Source organism: Ceratotherium simum, chromosome 28 (genome assembly GCF_057802395.1).
Source record: "Ceratotherium simum simum isolate JZ-2026a chromosome 28, ASM5780239v1, whole genome shotgun sequence".
Taxonomy (NCBI): domain Eukaryota; kingdom Metazoa; phylum Chordata; class Mammalia; order Perissodactyla; family Rhinocerotidae; genus Ceratotherium; species Ceratotherium simum.
Window position 1 is genome coordinate 16,540,751 of NC_141927.1, and position 19,909 is coordinate 16,560,659.

General features: G+C 38.9%; 1 long non-coding RNA gene across 1 annotated transcript in view; it reads right to left on the reverse strand.

Annotated features, from left to right (window-relative positions):
- Positions 1–2,262: 2,262 nt before the first annotated feature.
- LOC147913330 (uncharacterized) overlaps positions 2,263–19,909 on the reverse strand; it is a 36,620-nt gene continuing 18,973 nt past the window's right edge. Inside the window, exon 3 of the long non-coding RNA XR_015548872.1 lies at positions 2,263–2,841. This is a non-coding gene — a long non-coding RNA (uncharacterized LOC147913330). The remainder of the gene's footprint in view (positions 2,842–19,909) is intronic.

The window sequence follows — 19,909 nt, forward strand, 5'->3', positions numbered from 1 at the left end:
TTGGTTGTTTTCTAAATACTAACTTAATTCAACTGTAATAAGAGGAAACTCAGAACTAGATTCCAATTTTTATTTACATATAATATTAAAATTCACCAGAAACCTCAAATTATAGTTATCTTGAGGAGTCATAGAACAACAACACAAAAAGTCCCTTGGTGATAGAAATTCACTTAATAGCAACATATACAAGGACGTAATAAAACAAGTAGAAAATTCACAAGAAGAAACAGCAGCCCTTACACTTACAAGTTTAATAAGTCCCACACTTACCAGGTAGAGAGTTCTCTCCTCCGATCATATAGCTCAGTAACTGATAAAATACTGATAAAGATGGCCTCTGCCAGGCTCTTCTCATGTGCTAAAAGTTCTTACGACCCACTATACCAACCAGCAGTTGAATAACAAACCCAATGGTTATCCCAGTCATTCATTCCCTCACTGTTGATTACCCTATACATAGGTAAGAAGCCCACACAGTCATGTGCCGCTTAACAACGTTTCAGTCAATGGTCAATGACGGACCACATAGACGACGGTGGTCCCATAAGATTAGTACCATAGAGCCTAGGTGTGTAGAGGCTATACCATCTAGGTTTGTGTAAGTACACTCTATGATGTTCGCACAACTACGAAATTGCCTGTCGCATTTCTCAGAGCAAATCCCCATTGTTAAGTGATGCATGACTATACAGAGTGATCCTCTACTAGTCAGGCACGATTTTCGCTGAAGGACACGCTTACCCTTCCCTTGGCACTATGGAAATGAGATTCAGAAAAGGACCTGTAAGTTCAAATGAAGTCACTGGCCTCTAGAAGGAGCTCAGATCTTTCCTCATCACGCTCCCCTTGGTCTACCACAGGGATGAGTCAGGACATTGCCTTTTACTCTTCCGCACAAGGCCAGGGACATTTTATTGTTTACTATACAAGTGGATGAGATATTCCTTCTGTTGATTTAAAAGGTCTTGATGTAAGTTTTGTCTAAATGGGTGTTCACTGACTATGACAAATGTTGAGGTGTTGGGGTATGACTAAGGAATGATATGAGAAATAAGAGTACCCTAATCCTGCTTTAGACCACCCGTTTTCAAGGGATTCTGAGGGAGATATAGACAAAGATGATGCAACACAGTGAATAAATACTTATGACAAGCAGACGATTCCACCCTCACCACTAAAGCAGAGTTTGAGTGAGCCAGACTGAACTTGAAGAATTTCCTTTCACCAAGTGTGATCAGTGTAAACAGTAGACCCAAAGCTATGTTGTGAGAAAAGTCCAATCTGCTTTCCCCAGAGCTCATACCCAAGTCTCAGATCTGTATTCCAATGTAAGAAGCCAGGGCACCTGGGGCCATTTCCAAAGAACCAGAGAAAAGAGGGAATGATACTGAAGGAGCGTATAAGAGGCTGGACTTCAGGATAGCTGTACACAGTTGTACACATTGGCACTGCAAAAAAGGCACCAGGAAAAAGGGTTGTGTGGTGGCTGAACACCAGCCTGCACCCTAAGTGCTGTGTCCTGACTTGGGGCTGCATCCACCCAGGAGGTGGGGGTGCCCTTTCTAACTCCACACACAGGTGACATCAGGCCAGCAGCTCTGTTGGACAGGCCTCCTCCGCAGCTTCAATGAAACAGCCATCCACTTTATCAAGTGTATTTACATTCATCAAAGACTGCCCTCTCCATGCGCTTACAACAGACTTCAGTGATAAACTGTCATTGAAGATACAAGATCTTGGCATTTCTCTTATCTGTATCTTCCAGTTCTAGTTCCTTAACATTTTTCCGAGAATTTCTCATCTGCTCCCAGCCCTACACTTAAATATGTCTGGATGGTGCTCTTTATCATCAGACGCAGGTTTAGCTACTCATCCTATTTGCCAATATAACAGGTTTATAGAATCTCAAGCTAATAATGCTCATCTCCTAGGAACTCGTTTGATATCCATTTGTTGGTTTATATCTATGCCTGATTGTTTTCTCTCCGATTTATGCCTTCTGGTTGAGGAAGCGACCATGAAGTTAAGAGTAGCTACAGGAAGGCTTCCCACAGTCTTAGGAGTTAGGAAGAGACTTGGCATACTTTTCCATACAATGTAATGCTCTTATTTTTGCAAATAGTAAAAGATGTTATTATTTCATAACATTTTAATCATTACATATTTATTACCTAATTATTACTTTATCCTTACTTAAATGTATGATCAATGAGAACATGTGAAAATACATAAAAGTATAAAAAAGAAAAATCCCAAATTTTATAAAAATCAACTGTTAACCTTTTCATGTACAGTCTTCACTCTCCGCTCTGCGTGTGTATGCGTGTGTGTGTAGAATATATTTACAAAATCGGGATTATACTTTCATTCTAGCAGGTAAATTATGGAGACAAAGAGAATGGAAGTAAAAGTTTCCGAAAACCTACAGTTATCTTGAGTTATCTTGGGAAGGCTCAGAAGGGAATGTGATCAGGGAGGGAGACTAAGAGGGCTTCGGTTGCATCTGCAAATTTTTTTTGACGAAAAGAGCTAAAGCAAATATGGCAAAATACTAACATCTGTTGAATCTGGGTAGTAGGTAAACAAATGTTTGCTGAATCACTCTCTACATTTTTCTGTAAATTTGAAATATTTTATAACTTCCAAAATATGGAAAAGCTAGAATGCAGTTATGACTTAGCGTGTGACGTGTTGGTAGCAGTTTTACCATTTCTGGGGGTCTCTGTTTGCTGTAGTCGTCTGGGAGTGTAGACTCTTCCGGTTTTTCATAAATGGCTCTTCACAAGTTCAGAAACATCCAATAAAGATTTCTCATCAAAAAGACTGGGTAACTCTCTCCTGAAAAGAAAGGCACAATCATTTCAAAAACCCTTTCTCCTTCTTTAGTAACATAAAATTTTGACGGTCCCAGTGTCCCCAATGTGTCATAGAGTGCCCAGCATAACTGTGAGAGAACAATAATTATTAGACACAAACTGGTAATACAAGCATTTGAAGTTATAGTTTCTCTTTGCCATTAACATCCCAAACTGATGGATCTTTTGGAGGATGAAGGTTTTTAAAAAATGGTTCAGAGATGACACAGTCTGATGTAAATTCATGACTTTTGGTGCCTGCTGCCTGAAGGTTTGCTTGAGCTGGAATGTTGACACACGTAATATCGCTGTGGTCAGAGATTTCACCTTCCTGTGCATTACACACATCAGCATGATCTTCCAGAGCTTTCTGAGCTAAGGGGTTTCATTGACAAGGTGTCTTGACTTCATTTGGGGCCAAGACTATTTGCCTTTTTAGGATTCATATGATGGAACCAAATACTTGGAGGGCTTTGATAGTTGAGCCTAGGTAATTTGTCCTTCTGGAAAACTGATGAAATGCACCAAAATATATGAAAATCCACTCCTAAAATTTTATCACATAAAAGGAAATACATAATGAGATTTTAAAACTTAATTGTGTAGTAGATTTCCATGTTGGTAGCAGAGCCTACTTTTTCAAACTTTCATATGGTACTACAATTTTCATTAACATCTCCCTTAAGTACTCACTGTTACTAAAAAGTAACAATTGTAAGACTTCCCATAATATAGCAACGTTTTATTTGATGGTCCAGAAGAAGGAAGGAGAAAACAAATACAATCTTCTTGAAAATCCAAAAGACTTGACAGTCAGAAATCAGGGAAAACTGTTGACGGATACCGAACAATCAATCTAAACAAAGTCTCTGTATTTTCAATAAAAACAAGAGCAAGCAATTTGGTTCCCATTAAATAAAGGCTATTATATTCAGCCAACACAGGGTCTTACTCCCCTCCACCCCTCCATTCCAAGAGTTGACGCCTGGGCAGGGGAGGGAATGACCAGTGAGGGGGCAGTGGTGATACAGTGTGAGGAGGCCTCGGCAGCACCAGGTTAAGACCCAGCCCAGATGTGCGGAGCACAGAGACATGAGACTTAGAGGGGACTCTTGGCGCTGGGCCCACAGCCTAAACTGAATGTGCAGCCTGAAAATGAGGACCTGGCAGCAACCTCCTAGCCAGCTTAGAAAGAAAAGAAAAGAAAAAAGCAACGCAACCCAACACCCCCGCCTTGAAAGCCAGCGTCTCTTCTGAAAGGCCGTGGAACAAACAGCCTGAGGCCACGGTGTGGGTGGGCAGTCGCCAGGGCCTAGTGCTGTCCCTGACGGCCACCTAGCAGGGTTAAAGGGGAGGTGGCCCAGCTCCTCTAGGATCGGGGAGACTTGACACAGGCACACCCAAGTGCACTGGATAAAGAGGCCACGAAAACATAGTACCCCTGGTACCCCTTAATGAGGTATTTTTGCGCTTGAGTGAACGAAGGGCTGTTTCAGGAGGTTAGTGATGAAAACCCTTCCAGACTTTTGTATGGAGAAACGGCAGGCACTTTCCATCCTTTTTTAGAGGGAATGCTAAAAAGAAGGGCTTTCGGAGTCTTCCTGAGAGATGTGGATTTTAAGGGCCACCTCAGGTCATACAGAACTAACCACGCAAAAACAATAAGAAAATGAGCCTGACAGCAAGTATCTGAGGACTTTATCAAAAAGAATTAGAAATCGACAAATTCACTGGGAGCAGCAAAAGATCAAATCTGTAAGGTGGCATTGTGTGGCCGGGATTAAATTATTTATTCATTGTTAATTTATTTATTTATGTATGTGCAAATGACCTTGCTGCTGCAGGTGCTAAGGGGCCTCTGAAAAGGCCGGGTTTTTAGATCAGGCCTAGAATATTGGTCCATTTAACTCATTCTTTCCTTAAGGCGATCAGCACTGACTTTTATCCAAGGAGCTAGAGGAGGAAAACCATATGTGTGCAGGGAAGGATGCGAGACTTGAGCAGTCCTACAGACCCAAGTAGCTCAGCTTCATTCAAGATTCTGGGGAAGGCTCCATGCAGTTTAATGTCCAAGAAATTAGCAAATGAATGCTTATGTCAATATGTGAAAAATCCCTGGTTAAACAGATAAAAAGCCTCTGGGGAAACCCGGGAAAATGCAGGCTCTTTTTCTTTCCCTTTTTAGTTAATTTAATTTTTAAAAGAGGGCACAACACTTCTGGAGTTCTATGGAAACCCACAAAAGTTACAGAAAACAAAAAAGGTCTAATGGATGCTTGATCTTGTACATGTTTGAAATAGTCTCAGTGTGACTACCGGGAGCAATAAGGAGATTTTATCAGCCACTCTCTGTGTCACGCTCATTATTCAATAGTGTCCTGCCCAAATTGAAAAGCAGGGAATCCATTTTTACCTCTCACACATGCCCAAGGCGTGAAAACAATTACTCCGGACGTACAACAGCATAGTTTGTAGGAGACACCCGAGGGTGAAATCAACAGTGATATTATTTTCTCTACATTTAGACAAATAATGATTAAGGAAAATGGTCATCCTGTGTTCCCGCTGACCCAGCACAGTGGGGACACTGTGTCGGACGTGACCTTTGGAGGAAAAGAACACAAGAACTCAGTGTGGGGGATTCAGACCAGAAGCCGCACATATTGAAGCCAGCAACCTCATGCCAGTGAGTTCTCCTTAAGGAGAAAGACCCACTTACTTTGGAAAAGAGATATATGACAGCCAGAGGGTCCCCGGAGGGGAATCTTTCTACTAAACTGGTAAGGGCTAGCTTGCTACGCCAATGATTTGACTTGGGAAACACTGCATTTCATAATATATAGCTGCCTGTCAAGGTGAATTAGAAACCTCTCTTGAACTACAAAGAGGTAGGCTTTCCCAAAAAAGGACGGAAGGAAAAAAAGATAAACCAAAGGAAATGTCTTCAAATATAATAGCAAGATTTTATTTTACATATTCAGTTGTTCTTGGTCTCTAAAATATAATAGATTAACACCAAAGTACTAAATAAACTAATGAGTTCTAAAGGAAAAATATAGAGGACTTTTCCATATTGCTGAACATCATTAATTTATTCTCCACTATTCTGAAAGTTGTAGGTGTTCTGACACTAAATACCAAACTGCCTAAAGAATATAAACTTCAAAATAATTTCTGCCCTCATAAATTTTCTTGAACTTACCTAAGAGGAAAGGGGCAGCCAGTATAAAACAGTAACAGTTATAAGCCAAAGCCTCATAAAATTATGAATTCTTAGATGTGTTTTCAACTTCTGAATCTGGAATTCATTTTCCTATGTTCAAGTTGTGTTTTGTTCGTGGTACACTACAATGTAATACATGGCTGCCTCGAATAGGAATTTTTAAAGCATTTTATACCTAGTTAGGTTTTCATTTGTAATATAGAGAGCGATGCATTTGAAGTGATAAAGCTGCACATTTAAATTTTTCCCCATAATGAATAGGTGAGCCTTCTTTCCATGATTTCAAATTAATGAGTATTTTATTTTAATAACACAGAGAGAATAAAAGGAGTAAAAGTAAAGATCTATTCCAATGTATTTTATAAAAACAACTACCTAGGAAAAGAATACACTATTATTCCAGTACAAGAAGATAGAACATGTCATTAAAAAAAAATTGACATTCATGCCTTAATTTGTGCTCTGTAAGCAATTTACCAACAAGCGGCAACTCTGCAAAGTCAGAGTTGAAGTACTTCAATCTCAAAATGTTTTTTGGAGGGGATAAGAGGAAAATCTCCATCAATTTCTTATTCTCTTTTAATCCATGAAGTTTGATTTATTGGAAACTACCAGGGTAGAAATTAGCAGGTATCATCGAAATAGACTTTTTAGAATCGGCACCATAGGACTGTTCCGGGAATAGATTGTGCTCAGAAAGGAGTTCGCTAAAAAAAAAAAAAAAAAAAAATCACAAAATTTTTAAGTACCAATTTTCCAATTAATTTTCACTAGCAATACCCATTTCACTAATGCTGTTTTGCAAGCTCGAAATGTCAAAATAATCATTTAAAAATAAATATAGCTCAAGCACTGAATTTCATCATTAAAATATTTTGCCTTTTCATTGAGTGTTGGGAGATCTTTTTGTTGATAACTCCTCATGTAGAACACCAGCAGATGCTCTGGTTTGGTGAGTGCATCATAGGATACTGCTCCTTAGCATCGGATGATTCAGAGTTGGCAAAGAAATCCAAAAGTTGTCCTTTATAAACCCTGATATCATACAGAACAACTAAAGCAAAAATGTGTCAATATTTTACTGTGTTCACCCTTTCCAAGTCAAGCACAGGTATACATTCTCTCTTTTTATAATAACAGCAGTAAGCAACAGCAACAACATGCACCTGTGCCCTATAATGTTCCAGGCATTGTACTAAGCAGTTACCATAGGTGATTTCATTTCAGACTCAAAAAAACCCATAAGGTAGGTATTATTATTTCCATTTTCCAAAACAGGAAACTGGTCATCAACAAGGTTAAGTAACTTTGTCCCAGGTCAGATAATAGTAAATGGCAGGGCTGGATTTGATCTTGTGCCCGTCTGATTCTAGAGCCTGAGCTCTTGGATACTATGTTTCTGCCTCTTTTGCTTTTGCCTTTCGCCTTTAAATGATTAAAAATTATTAGAATCCAAATCGCAAAATAGATTCTCATGTTCTCAGCCCTGTGTTCATCATTAAACAGGCCATGAGGGTGTACTTTCTGTAGTGTCACTTGATTTTTCCCGGAAGACTGACAGCCTTCTGAGGGTGCAGGTGGTTGCTGTCTTCCCTTTCCCCAGAACCTCTGGCTCTTCTCTGATGTCACCAGCCCTCCTGTGCCTTATCTCACTCCTGCCATCATGCTCATCAGCACCATTCTCTTTTCTCTGCATTTTCCGCTTTATTATCTCCTCTGTCATCTAGTACTTAATAGTGCCTGATAATAATAACACTTACATACAGCACTTCTATGTGCTAGGCACTGATCTAAACACTTTACCTATATTAACTACTTATATCCTCATAACAACAGTGCTGGGCAGGTAGAACCATTAATCCCCATTTACAGATGTGGAACTAAGACACAGAGAGGTCAAGTAACTTACCGAAGATCCATACAACTAGGAAATGGTGCAGTTTACGATCTAGCCAATTCACTATATTGTGTAATAGCACCTTGAACTATTTACTTATGTCTTTATTGTCTCACTCCTACTTCTATCAAGTAAGAGGAGAGGAATTTCTGCCTTACTCACCATTGGATCTGCAGCACTTAAAACAGCGCCTAGCATACAGCAGGTGCTTAATAAATGTATGCTGACTGACTGATGCCTTCTTTCTCATCTTTCAGCTTTCAAGGGCATTTGTCTGACCCTATGGATACTGCCAGATAACCCAAGCACCTCTTTACTTTCACATGATGTACTGGTCATTCACAGAGTATCAGCCATAATCTTTGGGTCTTTTGCTCTTTTCAAGTTTTGGGGGTGTGTGTAGGCAGAGAATTGGGCTGTCTGCTATGAAAATCAAGTGCATCATAGCCTCAAAGCCTACAGATCCCTGAGATGGAAGAACCCTCAGAGACACACTTCTCTGCAGTGCTCAGTGCCCTAGGAAGTTGATCTCCCCCTACAAACTGCATTCCTTCAGCTCCTGTGACCTCTGGCTTCCAGCTGGGTTTGCCAGTGAAAGACAACAGCAGGAGGGGAAGGCTGGGAGGAAGTTCTACCCCTGCTGTTTCTCTGCCTGGGTGCCACGATTTTGCCAGTGGCTGCTGCCTCTATGATGACCAGCTCCTACTGGGTGGTCCCCCTTCCAGCTGTTGATGATTCCTCTTCCACTGTTCCAGTGGGTTCCTCAAACAGCACTGCCTGCCTTTGCTACTTCAGGCCTGATGGTAAGGCCTTCCCGCTATTGCTTAGTTCTTGAGTGCCTCAACATCCCTTATAGGTTCCCTCAACCTTGCTCACATCTCTGAAAATAGTGCCTTCATTAAATACTCTTCAAAATCCCAGCTGACAGTTCCTTCTTCTTCTTCCGGCTGGGATGGTAATTCAGAGACCACCTGGTCCACCATCCCATCTAATGCAGCATCCCCAGACTCTATTTGCCCAATTCCAGCATTCCAAGGAGTCTTCTCCATTTATAGGTTGCTCTGTTTATTAAAATGTTATTCCTTTTTCAGAGCAGGAAAGATCTGCCTCCCATGAAATCCTATCTCTGTTTTCTGAGGCACACAGAATAAGCCTCCTCTTTCCTCTACCTGACAGCCCTGTAAATACTTCAACACAGCTGTCATGGCCTCCCCCAAATCTTCTCCTCCCCAGGCTAAATGCATTCAATTTATTTTCCACTCTATATCTCTCCATGCCCCCATCTAAGTGCCTGAAAACAAGGGAGTCAAGAAATCGGAGAACAAATTTATAATAATTGAAAGGTGGAGTGGTAGATAAAGGAACCAGGGAGGAATCAGAATCTGCCTACTTCTGACCTTCTCCCTAGAGCTGATTTGTCAACTTCTCATCATACATTTTTTATTTTTATTACCACTTAAACTTATATATCACTTCATCCATTCTTTTTCTTGTTAATTTTATTATTGTGGTAAAATATTCATAAATTTGAAATTTACCATCTTAACCACTGTTAAATGTGAAATTCAGTGTCATTAAGTACATTCACATTGTTGTGCAACCATCACCACTATCCACTTCCAGAATTTTTTACATCAACCCAAAGAGAAACTCTGTACCCATTAAATAACAATTCCCCATTCCTTCTTCCTCCAGCCCCCAGTAATCTCTATTCTATTTTCTATCTCTATGACTTGCCTATTCTAGGTATCTCATATAAGTGAAATAATATAATATTTGTCCTTTTGTATCTAGCTTATTTCACCCAGAATAATGTTTTCAAGGTTCATCTACGTTACAGCATGTATCAGAATTTCTTTTTATGGCTGAATAATATTGTACTGTATATATACGCCACATTCTGTTTATTCATTCATCTGTTGACGGATACTTGGGTTGTTTCTACCTTTTGGCTATTCGGAAGAATGCTGCTATGAACACTGGTGTATAAATATCTGTTTGAGTCCCTGCTTTTAATTCTTTTGGATATATACCCAGGAGTGGAATTTCTGGATATGTTAACTCTATGTTTAACTTTTTGAGGACCTACCAAATTGTTTTCCACAATGGCTGCACCATTTTACATTCCCTCCAGCAATGCGTGAGGGTTGCAATTTGTCCATGTCCCTACCAACACTTGTTATTTTTTGGTTTTTTGACAATAGGCTATTGGAAACAGCTTTTTTAAAAAAACAGCTTTATTGAGGTAGGTGATATACAATAAACACCACATATTTAAAGTGTATAATTTGATAAGTTTTAACTTATGTATACACCCGTGAAGCTATCATCACAATCAAGATTATTACCATATCTATTACCCCCAAAGTTTCCTCAGGCCCCTTCATAAGCCCTCCCTCCTACCCCTACCCTTCCCAGGCCACTGCATCCATTCTTTAACCCCCCATGTATTTTGGTTCCCTTTACCTATCCTGCCTATTTGCTTTCATCTGTGAGGCTGAGCTCTTGGATCAGAAGATGGGAGCCAAACTGATTAGCAGATATATTCAACAGCTTTTACACATACCAAGTCCCCCCCACCCAGCAAGCCAGCCATAAGTACCAAGAACAGAATTGCTTTGAACTTGCAGTCTCTGCTTACACCACCCTCTTTTCTGAACAGATACAGAGAAATCAGATTTAAATTGTAGTTACCTTTGAGGTGAGAATTATTATTCCAATTTTATAGACAAAGAAACTGAGGCTTGAAGAGGTTAGACAACATGCTCGTAATCCCTCAACTCAACACTAAAAGCACAAGCCATAAAAGAATAAGTGAGAAGTTGAATCACTGATAAATTTATATCAAAATTTAAAACTTTTGCATTTTAAAAGACATCATTAAGAAAATAAAAACACAACTCACAGACTGGGAGAAAATACGTACAAGTCATATATCCGATAAACGACTTGTATAAGCATATATAGAAAGCATTTACAACGACCAGCATACAAAGAGCACCTGACAATTGACTAAATTTTTTAAATGGGCAAAAGATTTGAATGGACATTGCTCCAAAGAAGATATACCCACGTCTAATAAGCACATGAAAATATGGTCAAAATCATTAGTCATTAGAGAAATGCAAATTAAAACCACAATGAGATACCAGTAGGCACCTACTAAGATGACTAAAATCAAAAAGATAGAGGGTCTGGCCCAGTGGCCTAGTGGTTAAGTTCAAGCACTCCAGTTCAGCGGCCTGGGGTTCGTGGGTTCGGATCCCGGGAGTAGACCTAATGCACCGCTTATCAAGCCATGCTGTGGTGGTGTCCCATATAAAGTGCAAGAAGAGGGGCACGGATGTTAGTCTTCCTCAGCAAGAGGAGGATTGGCAACAGACGTTGCCTCAGGGCTAATCTTCCTCACACACACACACACACAAAAGATAGACAGTAACAAGTGTTAGTGAGGAAATGGAGAAAGTGAAACCCTCATGCTTTGTTAGCGGGAATGTAAAATAGTACAACCACTTTGGAATACAGTTTGTCAGTTTCTTAAAAAGTTAAACAAAACTTGCAATACAATCCAGCCAGCCCACTCCTAGGAATCTATCAGAGAAATTAAAATGCAGGTCCACACAAAGACATGTTTACAAACGTTCATAGCACCATTATTCACCATAGTCAAAAACTGGAAACATTCTAAACGTCCACCAACTGATGAAGGAATAAACAAAATGTGGTATATCCATACAATGGAATACTACTTGGCAATTAAAAGGAATGAATTCCTGATACTTGCTACAACATAGATGAATCTTGAAAACACTATGCTAAGTGAAAGAAGCTAAACACAAACTACATGATGCCATTTATAGAAAATGTCTAGAAAGAAAGAAGATGGAAATGTTCTAAAACTGGATAGTGGTGATGGTTCTATGACTATAAATTTACTAAAATCATTGAGTCGTATACTTACAATGGGTGAATTTTATAGTATGTAAATTATACCACAATAAACCTGTTTTTAAAAATCACACAACTGGTAAATGGAAATACAGATATCAAGGAAAGTTATCTTGAAAGATCTACGAATAGTAAACCTATGTAAAGAGGTAGGAAGTAGAACATAACTTGGTGCTGGATTTCCTCAACCTCTCTAAAAATTAACAAAAGCTATTTGGGGGGGTTACATTAAGCAATCATACTTTAAGTGATTCTTTCATAAGAAGCCATTATTTTTACAGCCTTTTACTGAGTTTTGGATTTCTCACAGTTTTTCTTCAGTCTATTATATTCCCTAAGGTTCTGTTAAATGTACGGGGTAGATAGCTTTTTGTGATTTTATTTTAAACTTTGTTTTATTTGAATTCCTATAACTGAAAGCATTCTAGTAAAGAGCAAATGGTTACTATGAATGTGCTCATATAATATAAGAACAATCTCTGAGCTTCTCTGAAGATGTCCAAATGACTGCCTATTGAGCTAATTGCATCAATCATGTAGTCACAGATATTATTTCTGTAAAACAGTGTTCACTATTTATGATCAATTAAGGCCTCACAGATACAGATAGAATAGTCCATCTAAATTCTCTGTGGCAGAGACTTAGTTATCTACCACATTATCCATCTGCCTTTCCTCCCTCTCTCCCTTCCTAGCTGGGCATCTTGCTACTCAGAATAAAAGACTACATTTCCCAGCTACCCTTGCAACTGTGTTTATCCAAATGCCTACATTCTGGGCATCTGTTATGAGCAGAGGTATTGTGAGAGATTTCTGAGAATGGTACCTAAAGTGAACAGACTCAGCTGAAAGGAACCCCCTCTTTGCCCTTCTGCCTTCTCCCCTTGTTCAGGCCTCCCACCAAAACACGAAGGCCAGAGCTTCAATAGTCATTAGAACCATGAGGTGACCTTTAAAGGATAAAAATCATGCTTTAGAATGGCAGAGCAGCCCGAGTCCCTGCCATATCAGCTCTGGGCTGCCTGCCTCCATTCTTTTCTTATGGGATGGAAAAACATTTCTATCTTATTTAACACACAGGAGCCAAGTTTCTTTTACTTACGCAGAACCTCATCCTTACACACCATTTAACAGAAAAAGAATCTAATGGAATCATTTCTCTAAGGAATGAGAAGAGAGAGGAGAACAAGAAAGTAAAGTTCTAATGCTGTCAGCAACATGTCTGTGAGGCCTCAGCAGAGGGGAGACAGTGATACTCTGTAGCCATGGTAACGATCACTACAGCTGCTATATTGGAAGTCATCTCAGTAATGGGATTTACAGAACTATACTTAATGAATACTGCCCAGTGAGGCAGCAAATGGTAAATACACAGACATATCAAATGTTCATTTCTGAAATGTGATTTATCTTTTACAACATGAAGATTGGAGAATTATCATGAGGTGAAAGCTAAGTCCATCCAGGAGTTCCTGCTGACCTAATCAGAACATTCCCTCAAAACACAAAATTCTCACACTATTTACAGTTTCTTAATATTCTTAAAAATACAGTACTTGTTGACCATAAATAAGGTGAATATATTATCTAGTGTCTTCTGTGACTTTATTCTCTAAATTATGTGCATTCAGAATTAGACTCACCAGGCGTTGAGTCCTACCTGTGCTAGGCACTCTCCAGTGTTATTTACTGAACACAATATAGTGGCTATCTTAGTGCTCTGTGCAGATAAACGCTTAATAAATATTTTAGATGAGACAAATTCGATGATTTTTATACCCATGATAGTGGTAAGGTGATAGTAATACAGGACAGATAACATGCATGCCAATGCCTTCAGTGAAGAACTGTGACAAAATATGGGCTTTATTGACTGGTGGAATAAAGTGTGGGTTGGTAGTTTGGGCTCTGGTGCATATGTATTACCAACTTCGGCTTAGAAATAATAAATGGTCTAGAAAAATACTTAAGATTCACATTAAAATCAATTCTTGAAATTAATCTTTTCTCCAGAGGCCTCAGGAAGTCATCTTTGTGAGTCTCAGATTCCTTGCCTGTACCAGAAAGAAGATGGACAACACGACCTCTAAGCTTCCTTTTGGTGCTAGCTTTCTAAGAATATGGATTTTCTCCTGGGAGTAACACAAAATAAAAATATAAATAAAAATAATGCATGCATACTGAGTAAATACACTGTCTTCAGATTTGCTGAAAGGGAACTTTTCTGGGAATAAAGCAACATACCTCCTGATGTAGCAACTATAAATGATTTGGATACTGAGACAAATGAACTTTCGTGTAAGATTTCAAGTTACTAGTTATTTTAAACCTTTAAAGTTTACAAAGTACTACGTTAAAACTAAAAATACATGGTACTGTCAAAATCAAAAGGGCCTTGGTACATAACTAGTTGTCCATTCCCCTTAATAGACCAATTGATACAGATACCCTTGGATATCTGCCCTGCCTGAGAGAAGCACATTCCAAGCTTATCCTAAGGGGTCGCTAAATGCAACCCTGTGGGAAATAAAGTGCTCACAAAGTCCTTCTACTTTTGGCTTGTTTAGACTTCTTCCCTACAGTTTAAAGCTCATTACGTGATCATTCTGGTCAGTACGCCTAACCTGCCCTAACTGAAACAACCCAGAAGGGTTTGGAAATTAGAAAGTGTGGCTGGGACGCTCCTGGGCTGACAAGCCAAAGCAGAGCTGTTTACTTTGAAGTTCTGAGAACCTAAAGTCCTCTCACAAGATCGTTTTAAGTTCCTGTAATCCTAACTCTCTCTGAACTTCACTCAGTTCATCAACAAGAAAAAAACTGGGCACATATAACAGAAGTTGCATAGTAAGAAGTGACTCACACCAAATAGGCTGCGACCTCCTATTAAGTAACACTGCTCCTCATGTGTTTAATCATCCCATATTAATCTGTATACCAATATATCCTTATCGCTAAAATCATACAGATTCTGGAACAGGCAAACTATGGGAACAAAGAAAGATCAGTGGTTGCCTGGGGTTGGGGTAGGGGACTGACTATAAAGGGTGAGGACAATGTGCTAGGTCTTAATTGTGATGGTGGTATCCATTTATCAGAATCCACTGAACTGTATATCTAAAAGGGGTGAATTTTATTATGTGCAAATTACACCTCAATTTACCTGAGTTAAAAGGTAAAAATAAAATCATATATCAAAAGACACAAGCTAGATAATTATATTTAATGCAATTCTCTGGGCATTTTAAATACACACACACACACAAATCCTGGCTAGAATCAGTATCTTGACTCCTAACATAGGTATTAGACCAGAAGGATATTAGATGATGCCACATAACGTTTAGAAAAAGTGCTACCATGAAGTGTCACTTAGAGAAAAAAATATTTTATCATCAACTGTATGGAATATATTCAGTAGTGGGTAACATAAGGAATTAGGTCAGAACACTAGATCATAATTATCTGTGACTCTAAGATGGAATTAGATAGCCTAGTCTCCAAAACTCTAGTACTTATTACCCTGAAATTCTGTCACATACGAGTGTCAGGATGCATTCATAATATGCCTATTTATTTCCTTAGGCACTCTGATAAGTGCCTCAATAGCATTTTCTTAATTTTATTCTGATCAATTATTCAAATAATTTTTTCCTGTATAGGTATATATCAAAACATTTCAATGGCCTTAATAGATTTTCTACCAGGCTTTTCTACATCAGAACTGCTAAATGTACAAATATGAACTCACTGGCGGGTTAAATTTATTAATGCATGTCAATATACAGGTAATATAACATGTTCTAAAAGAATTATCACTAGATTGTAGCATTTCATTCCTTACACTGAAAAGAAAATTTTTATTGCTGAAGGAAAGCACAAGACCCAACACTCTAAAATTCTTTTCCTAGATAACTTAACTGACCAAATATGACTAAACCTGAGAAAACAAAAGAGCAAGTGGGACTAGTAATTAATCTAGTCAGCCAATAAAACTATTTTCTAAAAAGGCCTTCTGAGAGGTCTATTTAAACATGAGAGATTAAATACATGAGTTTATTTCCACTCTCTCCTAAAACCCTTCTAAAATGGCAGTAAAGGAATAAATATGGTATAAACTCACAAGGACAAAGAGCACAGTAGTGAAGACAACATCATATAAGAGAAAGTCAACAGAATTTTGAGGCTGGAAAGCAGAGGAACGAATGGTAACTGAGGAGCAGAGCTGAACCTCAGCGCCAGAACAGGGGTATGCAGACAAGAAGGAAGTGAATTCGATGTACAGATCCCTGGACAGGATCAGAATCTGGATGCATCAGGGATCTTGGAGGACAAGGATAAGGAGAAGGGCTGGGAAAAGGAGGTAGAAAGCTTTACTAAAGATCTGTTACATCCCATGCAACCAGGTGACAATTCCTCCCCCTCCCCGCCGACAAGAGAAGAAAAAATTAATCTTGAGAGAAATTGAACCAGTGAGGTTCTAGATTTGGAGACATCAGGGAAACTGCGCCCAGGGTCAGGTGTCATACCAAAATCAAGAATGAAGTAGAAGTCTACCCACTCGATAGTTTAATTCCTGAACACTTTATCCCATTTGGCCCCCAGAATACTGGTAGCCAGGATTATATTCCCATGGCAGAAGATGATAATATTCTCTATTAAGAAAGTGACACTCGCAAGAGAAAAGACACAAAAATTGACTTTCAGGGGTCACCCAATGAAATGACTGGACCCTCAACAATCACTATCTTTCCATCAGCACACAGTGAGCATTCAGTTGACTTGAATGCCTTACTTTTAAATATAAATGAACAATGAAAGACCCCTAAACATTTAGGAACGTCTCTAACATGACAGATAGAGAAAATAAAAAATAAAATGGCAAAAAACAGGAAAGAAGGGAGATTACAGAGAAAATGCAAGGAGCGGAAGAAAACTTAAAACAACCTCCTATAATTAATATCCTTTAAAAAGAAGATTCATTTACCATTGTTGAGGCCCAGAGGAGGCTGCCCCAAAACATCCCACAATGGCATATTGATTATTTTGAATTAAAGTTATTTGTTTTGACTTAAAGTTTTGACCCTCCTCTCTCTGTTCCCCCTGAAAGCAGGAAACAAATCTTCCATGTGAAAGGTACCCTCCCCACACCAGGAGACAGACATAACCTTATCACCAGAGCTAGGGAATTCAGGGCCAAGAAGCCTGTATAAACAAATCTTGTTACTTTTACTAATTTACTACCTCAAGCCTAAACTCTGCTTAAATTCCTCACTCATTACATACCCCAAACCTAAGTTTCTTTGTCCTGTCATTTCCTCACAAATTTATTGTTTCTTTGTGTAAAAAGATGTATAAACTACCTGCTTTGTTCACTCCAAGAGCATCATTAATATGATGTCCTGTGCACACGTATTAAATTGGTTTTTTCTCCTGTTAAGTTGGTCTTGTGCCAATTTTATTATTAGTTCAGCTGTAAGAACTTAAGAGGGTTAAAGGGGGGAATTCCCCCCTCCCTGACCTCATTCATTCAACAAAGACTTACTGAGCACCTGATATACATAAGTATTGTTCTCATTTCTGAGGATGCTAATATTTTAAAAAGATACAAAAAATCCTGCCTTCATGTAGCTTATATTCTAGTTATAATGTATCCATGAAACTAGAACAGAATGCTACATGAAGAATAATCACATAATAAAGAAAGAGCTCTAATAAATTAAAAACTATTATAGCCATCTCCATTCCTACTACTGTACTTTAGTTCAGGTCCAGGAATTTTTACAACAGCTTGGTAAGAGGTTTCCTTGCGTCAGATTTTACTACCACCACCAATCCATCTTTCTCATAGCTGCTAGAGTGATTTTTATTCAACCAATACATCTTGATTATGTCACTCCTCTTCCTAAAATCTTTTAATGGTACTTAAGTGCCTTCAGGATAAAATCCAAACTACTTAGTAAGTCATTAAGGCTCTCTGTGATCTGATCCCTGCTTCTCTCTTCAGCAACATTACCTACACGCACCCCATGTTACATCCATATTGAATTACGGCTTATAATTCTTTGAACAAGCAATGCTTCCTCTTACGCATCTAGAAAGGTAGTTTTCAAAAAATTTTCATTTCAACCAACAATAGGAAATATCGTTTACACCATAACCTAGTACAATGCCCCTCTCTCCCTACCGCCCTCTCCACTCGCTTTCTCCCTCTTCCACCCCCCTCTCCTTCTTCCTTCTCCCTGCTTCCTTCCCTCCACCTCCCCCTCCCTCTCTCTTTCTCATGTGCACACACATAACGCACACAATGGGGAAAAAGTTTCATGAAAAAATGCCTACTCATACTATGTGAGGTGCATGCTAACATTTTCTACTCTATTTTGTCATTTTTAAAATGCTGGTCATGATGTATTAAATTGATTTTATGACCTATTAATGGGTCCCAACCCACCATTTGAAAAACACTGCTTTAGGCCTTTGCATATATTAATGTCTCTGCATAGAACACCATTGCCCTTTTCTTCTCCTGGCTAATTCTTACCTGTCCTTCAGGACCTAGTTTAGAGTGCCCCCTCTCTCCCTGCTCCCTGGATTAGGTAGCCCCTTGTGTTTCCATGGCACCTCATGTACACCTGCCACTCTCTATTATCGTTGTCTCTTCATTGGTTTGTTTGCCCTACTTGACTGTGAGCTTCTGGAGGGCAGTGATAGAGTTTTCCACCACTGCCTGGGAAACAGCGCCCAGCACACAGAAGACCCTCAGGGAATACTGGTTTATGAATTCATCCATTCCATTTTTCAGTTGGGTAACTTGAGATGTCCAAGATCACAGAGCTCCCAATCTGAACTTTTTTCCTATTTGAATGAAGCAAGCTCTCTCTTGAGGAAACTCTTACATATTTCTGTAACAGAGCCAGCCAGAAGCTTCTAGCTTTAGGCAAGAGCACTTTGCTTCCCATTATGGTTTAGAGCAGCAGTTTTCAAACTTTTTGGTCCAAGAACCCCTTTACAGTCTTAGTGAGGATCCCAAAGAGCTGTGATTTATGTAAGATTATATAGATATATAATTATTTATATACAATTATTTACTGAGAAGTCCAACATGCATACATTCATTATAATTATCAATATTAAAACTGAGAAAATTTTAAAACACAAGAATACACAGCATGCTTTCCAGTAGCCATCAGAGCAATGATGTCATCACACATCATGTAGCCTTTGGAAACTCCACTCTACACTTGTCAGAATGAGAGTGAAAAAGGCAAATAACATCTTAGTATTACTATGAAAATAGTTTTGACCCCACAGGCCCCTGAAACAGTCTCAAAGACTCCCAAAGGTCCTCAGACCATACCTTGAGAATCACTAACTTCGAGTACCCAAGCCATACATATTGTTGCTTAAGGGGGCTCAATAAATAACACCTCTTCTTTTATCACTAGAGTTTGGAACTAACTGAGAGATAAAGGAGTGTCACATGGGTCAGTTTTATTATGGATAGAACTCTTGGATAATATGGCTTAACTGCATAGCAACAATGCTCTTTCTAAAATTGCACCCAAAATTTACCACCTAATCACAGAGAGTGCTAAAAACTGCAGCTCTCCCCTCATAAGGGCCGACTCCTATAAAACTTTTGGCATGGAGGCACAGTCCAAAATGTATGTACCTTGTGGGCAGTGGCTCTCCCACAACACAAATCTGAAAAGTCACTCTATTTCTGGGGAGGAGAAAATAAGGAGGCAGAAAGAAGCCCACAATGTTACATGAGTGGAGCTCCCTCAACAAGGAAAGAAACATCAGGAACGGGAAATAAATACTACCCCATAACACTGAGCATCAACTCTGTTATATTGCAAAAAATGTCATATTTTAGCAGAGTACCAATTTTACAAAATTTCCCTATTACTAAAAAAATTCTTCTATTTTTATTATTCTATTTTTATTATTCTATGTGAACTTCTTTGTAACATTTAATGAATG